The following is a 21940-nucleotide window of genomic DNA, read 5'->3' on the forward strand; positions in this document are numbered from 1 at the left end:
TAAATTTTAAAATATATAAAATTTTATTTTATTATATTTACCTAATTTTTATATTAAAAGTATTTTTAAAATTTATATCAACTAAATATTTTTAAATTTTTTTTATTACTTTTCTTTTTAATCAAATATAATTCAAATATTTTTGAAATAAATATAATTATTTTTATATAAATGTAATTTCTCTATAACAAATTATAACTTTAGTTTAAATTTCAAATACATAAAATATTATTTATTTTTTTACATATATATTTCTTATAATAAAATTAATATATATTTAAATATTCTTATAAGGTTTAAATTTACCTTTTGAATTAAATTTTATATTCTATTGTTAATTTTATAAATAAGCTATTTATATTTAGTATTAAAGCTATTATTTTCATTAAATTTATTAAGATTTAGTTTTTTAATCAAATATTATTTAAATATAATTTTTTAATTAAACTTATTTTCATAAAATTTAAATTTGCATTCAAATTATTAAAAACATATTTTGCATTATATTTAATATGTTTTTCTACTTAATCAATATAATAAAAATTTAAAATACCTAAAATTTAAATCAAAATTTTTACTTTAAATTTTATTATTTTTAACATAATTATTATTTATTTTATATAAATATGATTTCCCTATAAAATAAATATATTTTAATTTAGCTTTTAAATACATGAAAAATATTTTTTAGTTTTTTACTATTAAGTATATTATTTATTTTGTTTAAATATACTTATAATATTTATAATTAATTTTAAGTTTTGAATTAAACTTATATTAATCATTAATTCATAAAAATATATATATTTTAAATTAAATATTAGATTTATTTTTTCATTAAAAAACTCTTATTTAATTTTTATTATTTTAACATAATACTTTTTTATATAATTATAGTTTATCTATAAAAAATATTTATTAGTTTTTTATTATATATTTCTTATATTTATATATATAATATTTTTTAATATTCTTTATAACTAATTTTAAGCTAGGAAATAAAGTCGTATTTACATTAAATTTGTATTAAAATTATATTTTTTCTATTTAATCAAATATAATTTAAATTTTAAACTTATTTTCATTAAATTTTAATTTGTATTAAATTTTGTATTTTTTTATTTAATAAAACAATTTCTTTAATTATTTTTTATATATAATAATAATTTTTTCGTATAAAATATAATTTTAGATTAAATTTTAAATACATAAAATAATATTTATTTTTTTACATAAAATACTTAAAATTTTGAATCTGTAAACGAAGTAATATAGTTGCTCGATATGGTTAAGGGATAATTTAGACTTCCAAAAGTAGTTGTCATGAAGATCTACGTAAAGAGTGATTTCTTCGCCTGCAAACTTTCTGGTTCCACGCGTGGATATCTCGGTCAATATCGTTGCAGACACAAAGTTAATCGTCTTCAAAGTAGTAGAATCTTATTATTCATAGTCATTCCTTCATATTCAAGTATCAGTTTGTATCCAAGGTAATTTTATTATCTAATTCAAATTCTACAGACTATTTGTGGTTATATCATATGTTTCTTAACTTGGCATTAATTTTCTAAAAGGTTCTCAATTCTTAAAGACTATTTGTCGAACTATCATGTTGATGGAGTATTGACTATGGATTTCAAAAGAATCCTAAACGACAAAATGAAAAAATTTATCGAAGGTGTTATTTCTTTATTTTACCATTCATTCGACCACTACTATAAATTATAAGTAACTTTATCTTGTTTAAGGAATACAAAATATTTGTTTCTCTTTATATATATATATATATATATATATATATATATATATATATATATATATATATATATATATTAATGTCATCACATATAGATCATAGTAGACAAACAAATATCTTACCATTCATGTCATATATCCTCTTATGATATTTGTAGGTAATAATGATGGGATAGAAAGAACATCACTAGATGCTGATGCAATGAAAGTTGCTGCTGCGGTATACAATCTATTGATAATTAAAATTGTCTTCACTGATTTCAACTTTCTGATTTTGAATTTTGATTTCATCTATAAAGACTTATGAATTGGTTGAAGAATGTATTATATATGGTGTAAAGAGGATGATTGTAGATTTTATTCCACTCCTTCTTGAGAAAGCTGAAGATATAAATTTATCAAGAATTTGGTTTCACCTCTCTAGTCTGAATTCCAAAATAAATTTATTTAGGTATATAATTATAATTCTTTCCTCTTTCTTTCTTAATCTATTATATATAATTGTTTGAATAACATTATACACATCTATTTTTATTGCAGTATATTATTCATCGTACAATTCGACCTTCATTAGTTTAAGTAAGTTTTTTTTTTCTTACTTACATTTATATTATCTTTCTATATAAGGTGCCTATACATTTTTTGATAGATTTATTTAGATGTAGAATAGATTATACAAATAACAATAATTCTAATTTTTTAAGTTTGGTAAAAAAAATAAACCAATATCATATCTCTAATACCAAAATTTATAAATTGAAATTTAATTTTCACAATAAACTTATAAAATTATATTATTCATTTTTATTTTCTATAAAAACGTTTTTCATTTTTCATTTAAATTTACTTTAATTTTTTTAAATTATATTTATTTACATCTTTATTCTTTGTTTTAATAAAATATATTTTAACTTTTAAAATACATAAAATTTTATTTTATTATATTTTTTTAATTTTTACATTAAAAGTATTTTTAAAATTATATCATCTAAACTTTTAAAAACAATTATCACTTTTTTTTTTATCAAATATAATTCAAATATTTTAAAAATAATTATAATTATTTTTATATAAATTATTTTCTCTATAAAAAATTATAATTTTAGTTTAAATTTTAAATACATAAAATATTATTTATTTTTTTACTTATATATCATTAACTTTATCTTTTGAATTAAATTTTATATTCATTTTTAATTTTATAAATAAACTATTATATTTAGTACTAAATTATTTTCATTAAATTTAAATTTTTATTAAATTTATTAAGATTTTATTTTTTATTTAATCAAATATAATTTAATTTTTAATAAAATTTATTTTTATAAAATTTAAATTTGCATTTAAATTATTACAAACTTATTTTGCATTATATTTAATATGTTTTTCTATTTAATCAAATATAATTAAAAATTAAGATACATAAAATTTAAATCATAATTATTATTTATTTTTTATAAATATAATTTATCTATAACAAAATATATTTTAATTTAATTTTTAAATACATAAAAATTATTTTTTTTTTGTTTTTTCCTATTAAGTATATATTTTTTAAAATATTATTATAATATTGATAATTAATTTTATGTTTTGAATTATATTTATATTAATCATTCATTGATAAAAATAGTTTATATTTTACATTAAATATTAAATTTAATTTTGAATTAATTTTCTATAAATATAATTTATTTATAACAAATATTATTTTGTTTTTAATTATATATTTCTTATATTTAGAATATATATTTTTTAATATTATTTATAACTAATTTATACTATGAATTAAGGCGTATTAACATTAAATTTGTATTAAAATTATATTTTTTTTCTATTTAATCAAATATAATTTAAATTTTACAATAAAATTATTTTTATTAAATTTAAATTTACATTAAACTTATTAAAATTGTATACTTATTCTATATAATCAAATATAATTTAAATTTTACAATAAAATTATTTTTATTAAATTTAAATTTACATTAATCTTATTAAAATTGTATACATATTCTATATAATCAAATATAATTTAAATTTTATATTTTAAACTTATTTTTATTAAATTTAAATTTGTATTAAAAATTGAATTTTTTCATTTAATAAAATAAAATTTATATTAAAATAAAACAATTCCTGATTCAAAATTATTTTAGTATAATTATAATTCTTTCCTCATTCTTTCTTAATCTATTATATATAATTGTTTGAATAACATTATACACATCTATTTTTATTGTAGTATATTATTCATCCTACAAATCGACCTTCATGAGTTCAAGTAAGTTTTCTTTTCTTACTTACATTTATATTATCTTTGTATATAAGGTGCATGATACATCTTTAGATGCATGATAGATTTATTTTGATATAGGATAAATTATACAAATAACGAGAATTCCAACTTTTTAAGTTGGTAAAAAATAGTAAACCAATAACATATCTTTGATATCAAAATTTATAAATTAAAATTTAATTTTCACAATAAACTTATACAATTATATTATACATTTTTATTTTCTATAAAAACGTTTTTCTAAAGTAAAATAAAATAAAATATAATTTAAATTTAAATTTAAATTTTACTTTAATTTTGTTAAATTATATTTATTTACATATTCATTCTTTGTTTTAATAAAATATTATTTAAATTTTAAAATACATAAAATTTTATTTTATTATATTTATTTAATTTTTATATTTAAAGTATTTTTAAAATTTATATCATCTAAACTTTAAACAAAAAAATATCACTTTTTTTAATCAAATATAATTCAAATATTTTTAAAATAATTATAATTATTTTTATATAAATGTAATTTCTCTATAAAAAAAATATAATATTAGTTTAAATTGTAAATACATAAATAATATTTTTTACTTATATATTTCTTATAATAAAATTAATATATATTTTAAAATATTCTTATAAGGTTTATCATTAACTTTATCTTTTAAATTAAATTTTATATTCATTGTTAATTTTATAAATAAACTATTAAATTTAGTACTATATTATTTTCATTAAATTTATATTTTTATTAAATTTATTAAGATTTTATTTTTTATTTAATCAAATATAATTTAAATTTTATATTTTAATAAAATTTATTTTCTTAAAATTTAAATTTGCATTTAAATTATTAAAAACTTATTGTGCATTATATTTAATATGTTTTTCTATTTAATCAAATATAATTAAAATTTAAGATACATAAAATTTAAATCATAATTATTATTTTAAATTTTATTGTTTTTAACATAATTATTATTTATTTTATACAAATATAATTTTCCTATAAAAAATATATTTTAATTTAATTTTTAATGATGATGGGATAGGAAGAACATCACTTAATGCTGATACAATGAAAGTTGCTACTGAGATATGCAAGTTTTTGATAATCAAAATTTTCTGATTCTGAATTTTGATTTCATCTATAGCCAGAGGATAAGCCAATGATTCAAGACTTATGAATTGGTTGAAGAATGTATTATATATGGTGTAAAGAGGATGATTGTAAATTTTATTCCACTCCTTCTTGAGAAAGTTGGAGGTATAAATGATTATAGTCTGTTTTTAGATAAAACTCTATTTTTTTTTGTGATGCTTGAATATTAAACCACTGTTTACATTGATAAGTGTGCCTTTGTCTTTTGTGTGTTTTGTAATTGGCTTTATTTCAGTGATGTTGAAGGAATCGATCTTTTTCAGGAATTTGAAGGCCTTGTATCGACGAAAGGAGTTTCGATATTTATCAAGAATTTGGTTTCACCTCTCTCTAGTCTGAATTCCAAAATGAATTTATTTAGGTATAAATATATTTCTTTCCTCTTTTTTCTTAATCTATTATATATAATTGTTTGAATAACATTATACATATCTACTTTTATTGCAGTATATTATTCATCATCGACTTTCATGAGTTCAAATATGTTTTTTTCTTACTTAAATTTATATTATCTTTCTATATAAGATGCATGATAAGTTTGTAAATACATGATAGATTTATTTTGGTGTAGATTAGATTGTTAAGTTTATAAAAAAATAAACCAATATCATATCTTTAATATCAAAATTTATAAATTAAAATTTAATTTTTACCATAAACTTATAAAGTTATATTATACATTTTTATTTTCTATAAAAATGTTTTTTCTAAAACAAAATATAATTTAAATTTACATTTTGCATTAATTTTATTAAATTATATTTATTTACATCTTCATTCTTTGTTTTAATAAAATATAATTTAAATTTTACAATATACAAAATTTTATTTTATTATATTTGCCTAAATTTTATATTAAATGTATTTTTAAAATTTATATAAATTAAACTTTTCAAAAAAAAAATTTATTACTTTTCTTTTTAATCAAATATAATTCAAATATTTTTAAAATAATAATTATTATTTTTATATAAATGTAATTCCTCTACAACAAATTATAATTTTATTTTAAATTTTAAATATATAAAATATTATTTATTTTTCTTACTTATATATTTCTTATAATAAAATTAATATATATTTTTAAATATTCTTATAATGTATATCAATAACTTTACCTTTTGAATTAAATTTTATATTCATTTTTTATAAATAAGCTATTATATTTAGTATTAAATATTTTTTTTATTAAATTTATTAAGATTTCATTTTTTTATTTAATAAAAATATAATTAAATTAAAAATACATAAAATTTAAATCACAATTATTACTTTAAATTTTATGATCTTTACATAATTATTATTTATTTTATATAAATATGATTTCTCTATAACAAAATGTATTTTAATTTAATTTTTAAATACATAAAAAGTATTTTTTATTTTTTTAATTATACTTATAATATTTATAATTAATTTTATGTTTTGAATTAAACTTATATTAATAATTAATTCATAAAAAAATTATATTTTGCATTGAATATTAAATTAAATTTTGAATTAAAAAACTCTTATTTAATTTTTATTATTTTAACATAATTATATTTTATATAAATATAATTTATCAATAAAAAATATTATTTAATTTTTAATTATATATTTATTATATTTAGAATATTGTTTTTAATAATATTTATAACTAATTTTTATTAAAATTATTAAAAAAAAAATTTCTATTTAATCAAATATAATTTAAATTTTACATTAAAATTATTTAAATTTAAATTTCTATTAAACGTATTAAAATTGTATATATTTTATTTAATCAAATATAATTTAAATTTTACATTTTAAACTTATTTTCATTAAATTAAAATTTGTATTAAATTTTAAATTTTTTTATTTAACAAAATATAATTTTAGATTAAATTTTAAATACATAAAGTAATATTTATTTTTTTACATAAAATACTTAAAATTTTGAATCTAACTGAAAACAAAGTAATACAGTAGCTCGATATTGTTAAGGGACAACTTAGGCTTCAAAAAATAGTTGATGTCAAACTCTATGTAAAGAGTGATCTCTTTGCCTGCAGATTTTTTCGGTTTTGCGCGTTGATATCTTCGTCAACATCGTCGCTGACACAAAGTTAATCGCCTTCAATGTAGTAGAACCTTGTTATTCATAATCATTCTGTCACCAGTCTGGATCCAAGATAATTTCATTATCTAATTCAAATTCTACTAACTATTTGTGATTATATCATATGTTTCTTAACATGACATATTGTTGTTTTAAAAGGTTCTCAATTCTCAAAGTCGTGGATGTCAAACTATCATGGTGATGGAGTATTGCCTATGGCTTTCAAAAGAATCCTAAACGACAAAATGAAAAAAATTACCGAAGGTATTATTTCCTTATTTTACCTTTCAAATGAATCTTAAACGACAAAATGAATTTTTTTTACCAAAGATGTAATTTCCTTGTTTTACCTTTCATTCGACCACTTATATAAATTATGAGTAACATTATCTTGTTTAAAGAATACAAAATATTTGTTTCTCTTATATATATATGGTTGTTAATGTCATCACATATGGATCATAGTACACAAACAAATATCTTACAATTCATGTCATATATTCTCTTATGATATTTGTAGGTAAATAATGATGGGATAGGAATAACATCACTTAATGCCGATGCAATGAAAGTTGCTGGTGCGGTATGCAATTTATTGATAATCAAAATTTTCTTCATTGATATCAACTTTCTGATTCTGAATTTTGATTTCATCTGGAGGATTCCAAGTCAATGAATTAAGATTTATGAATTGGTTGAAGAATGTATTATATATGGTGTAAAGAGGATGATTATAGATTTTATTCCACTTATTCTTGGGAAACCTAAAGGTATAAATGATTATAGTCTATTTTTAGATGTAACTTTATTTTTTTTATGCTTGAATCTTAAACCCCTGTGTACATTAATAAGTGTGACTTTGTCTTTTGTGTTTTTTCTTGTTTTGTAATTGGCCTTATTTCGGTAATGCTGAAAAAATCGATCTTTTACAGGAATTTGAAGATCTTGGATCGACGAAAGGAGTTGTCGATATTTGTTAAGAATTTGGTTTCACCTCTATAGTCTGAATTCCAAAATGAATTTATTTAGGTATAATTATAATTTTTTCCGCTTTCTTTCTTAATCTATTATATATAATTGTTTGAATAACATTACACATATATTTTTATTATAGTATATTATTCATCTTAGAGATTGACCTTCATGAGTTTAAGTAAGTTTTTTTTCTTACTTAACTTTATATTAACTTTCTATATAAGATGCATGATACGTTTTTAGATAGATGATAAATTTATTTTGATGTAGGTTAGATTGTGCAAATTATAAGAATTCCAACTTGTTAAGTTTGTAAAAAAATAAACAATATCATATCTTTAATATCAAAATTTATAAATTAAAATTTAATTTTCACAATAAACTTATAAAATTATATATTTTTTTTTTATTTTCTCTAAAAATTTAAATTTAAAACAATATAATTCAAATAATTCTAAAAACAATATAATTCAAACAATATAAAATTATATTAAATTTATTTTTATAAACTTCTAAAAAGAATATAATTCAAATTTAAATTTTGCATTAAATTTATTAATTTATATTTATTTATACATTCCTTCTTTTCTTTAATAAAATATAATTTAAATTTTAAAATATGTAAAATTTTATTTTATTATATTTACCTAATTTTTATATTAAAAGTATTTTTAAAATTTATATCAACTATTTTTTTTTAAAATTTTTTATTACTTTTCTTTTTAATCAAATATAATTCAAATATTTTTGAAATAACTATAATTATTTTTATATAAATGTAATTTCTCTATAACAAATTATAATTTTAGTTTAAATTTTAAATACATAAAATATTATTTATTATTTTACATATATATTTCTTATAGTAAAATTAATATATATATTTAAATATTCTTATAAGGTTTAAATTTACCTTTTAAATTAAATTTTATATTCTATTGTTAATTTTATAAATAATCTAATTATATTTAGTATTAAATTATTTTCATTAAATTTATTAAGATTTCATTTTTTTAATCAAATATTATTTAAATTTGATTTTTTAATTAAACTTATATTCATAAAATTTAAATTTGCATTTAAATTATTAAAAACTTATTTTGCATTATATTTAATATGTTTTTCTACTTAATCAAATATAATAAAAATTTTAAATACCTAAAATTTAAATCAAAATTATTTCTTTAAATTTTATTATTTTTAACATAATTATTATTTATTTTATATAAATATGATTTCCCTATAAAAAAATATATTTAATTTAATTTTTAAATACATGAAAAATATTTTTTAGTTTTTTACTATTAAGTATATTATTTATTTTGTTTAAATATTCTTATAATATTTATAATTAATTTTAAGTTTTGAATTAAACTTATATTAGTCATTAATCCATTAAAAAATATATTTTAAATTAAATATTAAATTTAATTTTTAATCAAAAAGCTCTAATTTAAAGTTGTATTTACATTAAATTTGTATTAAAATTATATTTTTTATATTTAATCAAATATAATTTAAATTTTTAACTTATTTTCATTAAATTTAAATTTGTATTAAATTTTGTATTTTTTTATTTAATAAAACAATTTCTTTAATTATTTTTTATATATAATAATAATTTTTTCGTAACATAATATAATTTTAGATTAAATTTTAAACACATAAAATAATATTTATTTATTTACATAAAATACTTAAAATTTTGAATCTAACTAGAAACGAAGTAATATAGTAGCTCGATATGGTTAAGGGACAATTTAGGCTTCAAAAAGTAGTTGTCGTGAAGCTCTACGTAAAGAGTGATTTCTTCGCCTGCAAACTTTCTGGTTCTGCGCGTGGATATCTCGGTCAACATCGTTGCGGACACAAAGTTAATCGTCTTCAAAATAGTAGAACCTTATTATTCATAGTCATTCCTTCATATTCAAGGACCAGTCTGTATTCAATGTAATTTTATTATCTAATTCAAATTCTACTAACTAGTTGTGGTTATATCATATATTTTAACATGACATATTGCTATTCTAAAAGATTATCAATTCTCAAAGTCGTGTCGAAATATCATGGTGATGGAGTATTGACTATGGCTTTCAAAAATATCTTGAACGACAAAATAATTTTTTTTGTCGATTTTATTCGACCACTACTATAAATTATGAGTAACATTATCTTGTTTAAGGAATACAAAATAGATTTTCTCATATATATATATATATTTTTGTTAATGTCATTACATATGTATCATTGTAGACAAACAAATATCTTACCATTCATGTCATATATTCTCTTATAATATTTGTATGTAAATATTGATGGGATAGGAAGAACATCATTTAATGCTGATGCAATAAAAGTTGTTGTTGCGGTATGCAATTTATTGATAATCAAAATTTTATTCAATAATTTCAACTTTCTGATTCTGAATTTTGATTTTATCTGTAGCCTTGAGGATTCCAAGCCAATGATTCAAGACTTATGATGTATTATATATGATTCAAAGAGAATGATTGTAGATTTTATTCCACTCCTCTTTGGAAAAGCTGAAGGTATAAATTATTATAGTTTGTTTTCAGATGAAACTCCATTTTTAATATTTTGATGCTTGTATCTTAAAACCCTGTTTACATCGATAAGTGTGACTTTGTCTTTTATATTTTTTCTTGTTTTGTAATTGGCCTTATTTCGGTGATGCTGAAGAAATCGATATTTTTCAGGAATTTGAAGACCTTGGATCGACGAAAGGAGTTGTCGATATTTGTCAAGAATTTGGTTTCACCTCTCTGAATTTCCAAATTCAATTTTTTAGGTATAATTATAATTATTTCCTCTTTCTTTCTCAATCTATTATATATAACTGTTTGAAAAATATTATGCACATCTATTTTTATTGTAGTATATTATTCATCTTAGAGATCGACCTTCATGAGTTCAAGGAAGTTTTTTTTTTACTTAATTTTATATTATCTTTCTATATAAAATACATTTTACGTTTTTGATAGATTTATTTTGATGTAGGTTAGATTGTGCAAATTATAAGAATTTTAATTGATTAAATTTGTAAAAATATAAACAAATATCATATCATTAATATGAAATTTTATAAATTAAAATTTAATTTTCACAATAAACTTAGAAAATGATATTATGTTTTTTTATTTTCTATAAAAACATTTTTCTATAAAAAAATTAATTTAAATTTAATTTTTTCATTAAATTTATCAAATTATATTTATTTACACATTCCTTCATTATTTTAATAAAATATAATTTAAATTTTAAAATACATAAAATTTTATTTTATTATATTTACCTAATTTTTATATTAAAAGTATTTTTTAAATTTATAACATTAAACATTTCAATTTTTTTTTATTACTTTTGTTTTTAATCAAATATAATTCAAATATTTTTGAAATAATTATAATTATTTTTATATAAATGTAATTTTCTACAACAAATTATAATTTTAGTTTAAATTTTAAATACATAAAATATTATTTATTTTTATTACTTATAAATTTCTTATAATAAAAATAATATATATTTTTAAATATTCTTATAATTTTTATAATTAAGTTTACCTTTTGAATTAAATTTTATATTCATCTTTTATAAATAATCTATTATATTTAGTATTAAATTGTTTTCATTAAATTAATTTTTTTTTTTAAATTGATTAAGATTTAGTTTTTTTATTTAATAAAATATAATTAAAATATATTTTTTTTAATAAATCTTATTTTCATAAAATTTAAATTTGCATTTAAATTATTAAAAACTTATTTTTCATTATATTTAATATGTTTTTCTATTTAATCAAATATAATAAAAATTTAAAATACATAAATTTTAAATAAAATTATTATTTTTTAACATAATTATTATTTATTTTATTTAAATATGATTTCTCTATAACAAAATATATTTTAATTTAATTTTTAAGTACATGAAAAGTATTTTGTAGTTTTTTATTATTAAGTGTATTATTTATTTGTTTAAATATACTTATAATATTTATAATTTATTTTAATTTTTGAATTAAACTTATATGGGCATATAATTTTGAGTAAGTAACTTTATTTATAACTGATTATAAAAGGAGAGAGCAAATATGTATTAAAAATTAGAGTAGAGCGGGAATTCGGTGTCATGAATGGTGTCGAGAATAATGTGACAACACGTGGTTCGACTTGGAAAATGAAAATTCTCTCTCCTATTAGATTTAGGAATTATAAACTATTTGTGTCAGAGTTTGTAAGGGGAGAATGGGTAAAAGATTATACTTACCTTCAAATGAAATTATTTAACTTTGCATAGAGAGAGTGAACACTGTATGTATAATACAATTTTTAATCAAATAACAAATAATAAATTATCCTAACTTTTCAATCAAATAATTCAGCTTTATGTTTTACACGATAACGATTATATATTGCTCTCCTGTAAAACGCGCTTTACACGATAGTTAGCGTTTTACAAGAGAGTTGTTTTACAACATTTTTTTTGTAATGTGTTTTACACGATATCTGTTGCACAACGCTCTACTGTCAAACAATTCACAGATTCGTGTGAAACGTTGGTTTGAAGTTTATTTAAAATCATGTAAATCGCGTTTTACATGATATTTTCGGTATAGAAAACACTTATTATAATATTTATAATTCAACACTTATTATAATGTTGAATTTCAAGATAATCTTTAGTTTACTTATAATTCAACACTTATTATAACAGTTATAATATTTATTTAACAATAAGAATATTTTAATATATGAAATAGAATTTATAGGCATTCTTATAATTATAATATTTATTTAACAATAAGAGCACTATGTCTTTTTGTTTTTAGATTCACTCACTAATATTAAAAACATTTTAAATAAAAATAATAAAAAGAAGACAAGAACAAAATGGGTTAAATATATTAATACAAGTGAAATATAAAAACTATAATATTTGTATAACTCTTTACATAATTGAGACTTAACTAGGGATGTAAATGAGCCGCTCGGTCAAAGCTCGATTCGAGTTCGGTCAAAATCGAATTTGAGCCGAGCTCGAGCCATCTCGTTTAATATTTGAGCCGAATTCGAGCTTAGGTAAGACTCGCTTGATGGCTCGTCGAGCTTTTTCGAGCCTAATCATTTTTTTTATTATATTTTATTTTTTAATGAAAATTTAAAACACCCATAAGACTATTTATGGTCTTATTGTTTATTATACCGATACCAAAGTTATTGGTACATAAAAGGAATGAGATTTTCAATATTTTGGTATATCAAGATATACTAGAGTAATATTTTTAGACTATCCACAGCAGGGTGTCAAATAAGATATCAAATGGGTGTTAAAATAATATCAAATGGTGCAACAGAGTATCAAAATTAAGTGTTAAAATATGGGTATCAAATTTTGATACGGGACCAAATTTGATGTGGCCCAATCACAGCGTGCCAAGTGGCAGCGCTGGTGGTTACTTTTTTGTTTTTGTTTTCTTTTTTAAATACACTTTTGCATAATAATTGATCAAAATATATATATATATATATCATTATTTTTTATTTTTCGAGATCTATAAATAGAGACTTGGTTTGTGTCATTTGGACACCAAAAAATTCTGAAATTTTCCACCATATTATCATCCTTGTTTGTATCACCTTTCTTCATATCATCATATGGATATTCCTCAGACCCTTTCAATCTCGAAGAGATTCAACAACAATGGGAGTTGGAGGAATATTTACTCAAAAGGCAAAATGAACTTCTCGAAGAGCTTCAAAGGCGAAACAATCGATCACGTAAAAGAAATTCTATAAACATGGACCATGGAGCTGCCCATCAGAGGTTCATGGCCGACTATTTCGATGAGCCATGCACTTATACTGAAATGCAATTTAGACATAGATTATGTATGAGTAGGCAATTGTTTCTCCGAATTGTAGAAGCCGTAACAAATTACAACCATTACTTCACCCAAAGGCGGAATAATGCAGGAAAGCTTGGATTGACACCGATCCATAAGTGTACAGTTGCTATGCGCATTCTTGCATATGGAGTAGCCAGGGATGCATGTGATGAATATGTGAAAATTGGAGAAACCACTACACTTGAGTGCACTCGTATTTTTTGTGAAACAATAATTGCCTTGTTTCAAGATGAATACTTAAGACGACCAAATGGGGAAGACTTGCAGAGGTTACTCCAAGTTGGACAAGAGCGCGGTTTTCCTGGAATGATTGGAAGTATTGATTGCATGCACTGGGAGTGGAAGAATTGTCCTAAGGCTTGGCAAGGGCAGTTTACTAATGGACACAAGGGCACAACAACAATTATCCTCGAGGTAGTGGCATCTTATGATTTGTGGATATGGCATGCTTTTTTTGGCATGCCCGAAATATTGAACAATATTAATGTATTAGACAGGTCACCAATTTTTGACGACATTGAGTCTGGTGAAGCTCCTAATGTGAACTTCACTGTGAATGGTCGACAATACAATCTTGCCTACTATCTTGTTGATGGAATCTATCCTAAATGGCCCATCTTTGTCCAATCAATTCAAATGCCCTAAGGAGACAAAGCGCAGTTGTTTGCACAACAACAAAAAGCATGCAGGAAGGATGTAGAACGTGCATTCGGGGTACTCCAAGCACGGTTTGCTATTATTTGCCAACCATCTAGGATGTGGAATATTGATTGCCTAGGTAAAATAATGAGGGAATGCATAATTTTACATAATATGATTGTGGAGGATGAACGAGATTCGTATTCACGAAATTAGGAAAATATCGACTTCGAATGTTTGAATAATTCTAGGTCTAGTTCCTTAGTTAATGTCCAAAGAGAAGTGCTACCTCAATTTCAAGTGCATGTTCAAGGCCGATCTGAATCAAATATTCATACTAGGGCCGATCTACGTGACAAAGCACAACATATTCAATTGAAGAAAGATCTTGTCATGCACATTTGGAATAAATTTGGAACAAATCTCGATTATAGTTTTAAAAACACTACTTAACAAATTATTAATGTTTAGAGTATTTGTTTTCTTCTTCGTTTTAAATAATATTTGTATGTTTGATTTACCAAGTGATGAATAATATTGTTTGTGGTTAAAAAAAATGAAATTATGTATAAATGATGTGGAAGTGAGAGAAAGTGAAAAAGTAATTTTGATATCTTGAAAAACACTCTACTGTAGGATATGCTAAAAAGTGGGTGTTAAAATAGGTGTTAAACTGACGTGGCAGGGTGTTAAATGAAAAAAATTGATACTTTGTTGTGGATAGTCTAAATTAAAAAATATATATATATTATAATACTTATAAGGAAATAAATATATTGATATTAATTTAATTACGGAATTATAATTTTTAAAAATTAAATAAAAAAATATAATTATATTGTAATATTATTTAATATATGTAATCTCAATATATTATATTTTATAAGATATAAAGGTATTTTTATTATACTATAAAGTATTTTATTTTTCAAAATTATTTTGCAAAAAGACTCAAGAGACTGTCCATTGATACTTCTTCAACAAGCTTACATCTCGTTTCGAATCCCTAAATCTCGCTCCGGTAAAACCCTAAATCTTGTTCAGTTATTGCTCTTTAAGCACTAAATTTATATAGTAGTTGTTGACATAACTCATTGTGTTTGTTTTGATTTTATTTATTTATCTCTTATTATATTAATTGAAGAAAGATCTTGTCATGCACATTTAGAATAAATTTGGAACAACTCTCGATTAGAGTTTTAAAAACACTACTTAACAAATTACCAATGTTTAGAGTGTTTGTTTTCTTCTTCGTTTTAAATAATATTTGTATGTTTGATTTACCAAGTGATGAATAATATTGTTTGTGGTTAAAAAAAATGAAATGATGTATAAATGATGTGGAAGTGAGAGAAAGTGAAAAAGAAATTTTAATACCTTGAATAACACTCTGGTGTAGGATATGCTAAAAAGTGGGTGTTAAAATAGGTGTTAAGCTGACGTGGCAGGGTGTTAAATGAAAAAATTTGATACTCTGCTGTTGTGGATAGTCTAAATTAAAAAATATATATTATTTAATACTTATAAGGAAATAAATATATTGATATTAATTTAATTACGTAAATATAATTTTTAAAAATTAAATAAAAAAAATATAATTATATTGTAATATTATTTAATATATGTAATCTCAATATATTATATTTTATAAGATATAAAGGTATTTTTATTATACTATAAAATATTTTATTTTTCAAAATTATTTTGCAAAAAGACTCAAGAGACTGTCCATTGATACTTCTTCAACAAGCTTACATCTCGTTTTGAATCCCTAAATCTCGCTCCGATAAAACCCTAAATCTTGTTCAGTTATTGATCTCTTTAAGCACTAAATTTATATAGTAGTGGTTGACATAACTCATTGTGTTTGTTTTGATTTTATTTATTTATCTCTTAATATATTAATATATGTTTATTGAAGAGACATCAATTCCACTTATTATAAATATCGGTGTAGTTGAAAGTAATGAGGTTCTTCCTAACTACACCCAACAAGACACACAAGAAAATGACGAAGAAAAACAGGATAAGGGGTTCCAAACAAAGAAAAGGAAAAAAACTTCAGAAGTTTGGAATAATTTTGACATATTGGAGGGATCAAATAAGGTACGTTAAGTTTCATTATTAGTTATCTAAATTAGAAACTAAATTTTAATCACTTATATGATTATTTCTTTTTACAAAAGGAAAAAACTTATCAAGAAATTATTCTTTTAACATCCAACTCTTAAGGTAAATTATATTTTAGTTATTTCTAATTTGTTTAATTTTTTTCTAGTGTAATTATTATATTATTATTTGAGCATACTATAACTTTATGTTAATGAATATATTTAGTAATACAGATTGTATGATCGAGAATTTTTGATTGAGATGACCATGCATATTGCTGAAATTTGAGATGAACACGCATGATGCATGCTGCTGAAATTTTATGTTTTATGAGCTATATTTTGATTTATGGTTGTCTTTTTTTTATTAAAATGTAACTAATTATATGAAATATTATTTTTGTGAACTAGTGATTTATGAATGGTGATTTATATTTTTTTAATATAAGATATTTATAACCTAAAGAAGCACGAAAGAATGAATGCAATGAAGCAAATCAAGATCAATGGAGGAGGGGATATATTTAAATTCGAGCTTCGAGCTTATCGGTCTTATCGAGCCGAACTCGAGCCTATGGTTATTTGATCGAGCCGAGTTCGAGCTTAATATTAAAAGCTCGATCGAGCTCGAGCCGAGCCAATAAAAATCGAGTCGAGTCGAACTCGAGCCAAGGCTAGTTCGAGCCCGGCTCGGCTCGTTTACACCCCTAGACTTAACTACTAGTCAATGTTTGTAGAACTCTTTAGATAAATTCAGTATTGATAAAAGTCAAGTGAAGGCCTTTCACATTCGCACGTAGTCAAGCCTATCTGAGAAAGTTGGGACTACAACAATATAGTAAATGAAGTGTTAGTATCCATGATCAAACTTTTATTCCAATATTGTGAAATTGATACTATAACCGTGGTTGACATTGAAATTGAATACTAAAATAGTAAAACAATTAAAAGTTATTATTAAATAATGACTTCAAATGAATACCAAAACTACTGTAGCTGGGTTAAAATAGTGAAATATCGTAATTATTTTTGTTTGACTTATTTTTTTATTATTATTCTTTTCCTTAATTTCTTCTCTAAGGCAACTTTCAATCGTTTACTAGTGTATGTTTTCTTCTTCGATTCCAGTAAAAAGAACTCAATACTGACTATATATGCTGACCATAACAAAAATCGTCGTCATTTAGCATATCAACGCCGACTAGAACAAAATTATCGGTAAATGAGTTATTATTACCAACCACATACATAGTGATCGTTATTGGTATCTCTATGATTTTAATGTCCTGTGTATACATCTTTAGATGAAAGTATATCAAGCAAATCTGATGCCCACCCCGCCTCATATTGTGCCGGAATGGATACTAATATTAATTTGTTAAAATTATCCTAAATGGGTTTGTATTTATTTTTTAACCCAATTTTTTTCCTACTTGTAATCAAAGAAGCTCCTAAAGAGTGATGGTAGATGACCCCTTCTCAAACACACAAAGTTAATTTTCATTGACGTTTTTCTCTAATGGCAGATGATGACGATGATGATTCATATTCTTCATACCCTTCCAAGAGAGTAAACTATCCAATAAGGTTATAAATCTCTCCCAAATAAACAAATTAACCTATTACCAATTTCGATAACTATATCTTGTTGATGTTATTATATACAATTAGGTTAAGAAAATAAACGAAGATAAAAAAGGAGATTGTACAAATTCTTGATATTGAGGACAACGAAGAGGAGGAGCTGGATTGGCTACCACCACCGCCTAAGATCAAATGTGATTGAAGAATATGCAACAATAAAGGAGTTTCGGTAAGAATTTTATTGGATGATTTGTAAAAATTGTTTTTATTCATTGGACTTTGTATATTACTACTAATCAGATAATCGTTGGAATCATTTGCTCAATCATCAAAAGATGTCATTAAAGCTGTAGAAGAAGATCTTGTTAAAAGAGGTCATGATGCAGATCACGAACTAGGACAGGGAAGGACTTAAGTAGGGTCAAGTTTACAAGGTTTAGTCATCTTGATTTTTGTTTTAATCGTTACTTCATTTGATATATATATCACGCTTTACGCTTTAGTAGAACATGGAATGCTTCATGATATTAATCATAGTGACTTCTTTTGTTGTGATTATGTAACGGATATATATATATATATATATATTTATTGTATTGATCCAATAGTATAGATAAATCCTTCAAGGATTTATAGTTGTAACAATTAAATTCTATTAGTATTAATTCGAATTTTTAATATAGTTAATTAGTTAATTAGATCTACTTTTATAAATAGTTTTTTATTAAATTTATGGATTACGTTGGAAGAAATAATAATTTCATTACTTTGAGTTGTGTTCTATTCTCATCTTATTCTTCTTGGTCGCACCTTATTCTTCTATTGACATTGCATCCCCTTCTTGATCATTCTTCATTCTTTTTTCGATCGTTTCTATGGAAAACTTTGGAAGTGGCATAACTAAGTAAACGAATTGTAACAATGGTACTAGAGCTGTCAATTCTCTAATTGTGGTTTGAAAAATTCGGCAAATTAATCTTTTCTCTCCATCAACTCCTTCCGCAAGCATCGATACGATTTTTTTTCTTCCTCTTATGCAAGATCCGTAAAGTAGCTCTTATAACACAAAGATTGGATATAAAATTGACAAGACAATATTAATGTATTATTTTACGCACGGAAGTAAAATAGAATTCCCAGAATTTGACAGCAAAAATGTAGATGAATGGATATGTGCAGCGGAAGAATATTTCATGATTAACGACGTACCAACCGACATTCAACAAAGAATTGCAAGATTTTATTTCAGAGATAATGCAAGGTTATGGTATACAAATTTTAAAGCTTGTTTAGATCCTAATATGGTGATTACATGAGATTTTCTTAAAACTGAAGACATAAAACAATTTGGATTATGTTTGGAAGATGAACCAGTTCTCGATCGTCAAATTGTAATAGAAGAAAATTCAGATTGTGTACATGGTGAAGAACTTTTTTTAGAAATTACAGTACAAATTCTTGAAAATGAATCGAGTTGCTACAAATACAACATTATATCTGAACAAAGACTTCAAAATGACCTTTCGACTCCTTTATTGATTCTACCAAGAAAATACCACTATAGAAGCTTCAAATTGTAATAGATGAAAATTCAGCAAATTGTTTAGACAGTGAAGATGTTGATGCTTTGACAAATGAACAAGTGCCCGATCGTCAAATTACAATAGAAGAAAATTCAGAAAATCATTCAAATGTTGTACATGGTGAAGAATGTTTTTCAAAAGTTCCGGTACATGGTGAAGAATATTTTTCAAAAGTTGCGGTACAAAATTTTAAAGTCGAATTGAGTTTCCACAAATACAATATTATATCTCAACAAGGACTTCTAGCACAACCTCTAGACTCCCTTATTTATTCATTAGCAGATTTTACCGAGAAAATACCACGAGATAAGATTTCTAATGAAACTGAAGAAGCGACTCACCACCATCTTAAATTCTACAAAATCAAACACAAAGACCGAATCAAAATTTTGAGAAAACTTTTTCGGATTAGCAATTTAACTAACTAACCAATCCATAAAATTTAGTGTTTGATCAACAATATTTTATTTGATTAATCTTTAACTTTTTATAATAATTTCACCATCTTTTTTAGATTGAAAATATTTTCTCATATGACTTTGTTATCTTAATTTTTTTTTATAAAACGACATAATGTCATTAAATAAAAAGACCCGAAAAGGGTGAAGAATTTTAAGAGCTCATGATTTAGGAAAAAAACAATTTTTTTGTCAAAAATGAATGAATCAACAAGATGAAAACAAAATAAAACAACCAGAATGAGAACAAAATTGAAGGAAGCAATCAATGAAACTTAGAGTGCCTTGAAATCATACGTAAGAGTAAATTTCTCATATGCAATATTTCATCTTTGACAAATCAACCAATTTCTTTCACAAGTGAGAATTCGTCTTCACATTCACATCATTTCGAACCCTTGATAATTTTCATGCGTTCCTCTCCATCCAAATATGATAAATAATGTTTGTAATGAAGCACTTGAAGATATTTGAACTAAAGACAATTACCTCAAATTCCTTTATTTCCATATCAACTAATCAAAAAAATTTATCATATTTTGTAGAAGAAAAAATTATTATTTGAATATTTCTCAATTTTTTGAAAAGAGGTGATAACTTGTTAAATTTAACCAAAAATTTTGTTGTCAAATTTTTAATAATATTATTTAGTTCTTAAGATACAAGTTTGAATCAATGAAATTAAATTATTTTTTTATAAACTATTACCTGTAAGAGTATTAAAACAAAATTTGTTTATATATTATGACATGTGAGTATAATTAAGATTATAAAAGTATATTAATATTGTCATTATACCGTTCATTAACAATAGTAATAATTGAACCATGTCTTGTCCAATAAAATAGTTTCCTAATACAATTTGATTTGAATTATAAATAATAAATAATAAAATAAATGTTGGATAAAATAATTACCCATAGAAATATATTAACAAGCTTCATAGATAAACTAATAACTCTGGCTAACTATAAAAACCAAATAAACTAATAACTCTAAATAAAACCATATGTTAACCTAACTACCACCGAGTTCATCTGTTTTGGATCTCTTGGCCTCCATTGATGTGAAGCGATTGTGAATTCCTGCCATCGTTACGATTCAATGAACAAAAAACAATAAAAAAACAGTTAGCTATCAATTGACCATCAAATAATGCACGTATATAACTAACTATACATTATTCCCTATTCTAAGTCATCAACTGCCAAACTAGAATTTCCTGATAAACCCATTCCTAAGAAATTACGGTGATGATCATCTTCAACTAGAGTATTTCCCGATACTTCATTTTCATTTTGTGTGAAAACACTACTGACTGAGCGATTATGACTGCGTGATTCCTTCCTCATTTTGGAGTAGGCATAA

At 21.9% G+C, this 21940-nt stretch overlaps 1 pseudogene; it reads left to right on the top strand.

Annotated features, from left to right (window-relative positions):
* The first annotated feature begins 1323 nt into the window (after positions 1–1323).
* On the top strand, positions 1324–15052 carry LOC124929227 (annotated as a pseudogene).
* Positions 15053–21940: the final 6888 nt, after the last annotated feature.

Source organism: Impatiens glandulifera, chromosome 1 (assembly GCF_907164915.1).
Source record: "Impatiens glandulifera chromosome 1, dImpGla2.1, whole genome shotgun sequence".
NCBI lineage: Eukaryota > Viridiplantae > Streptophyta > Magnoliopsida > Ericales > Balsaminaceae > Impatiens > Impatiens glandulifera.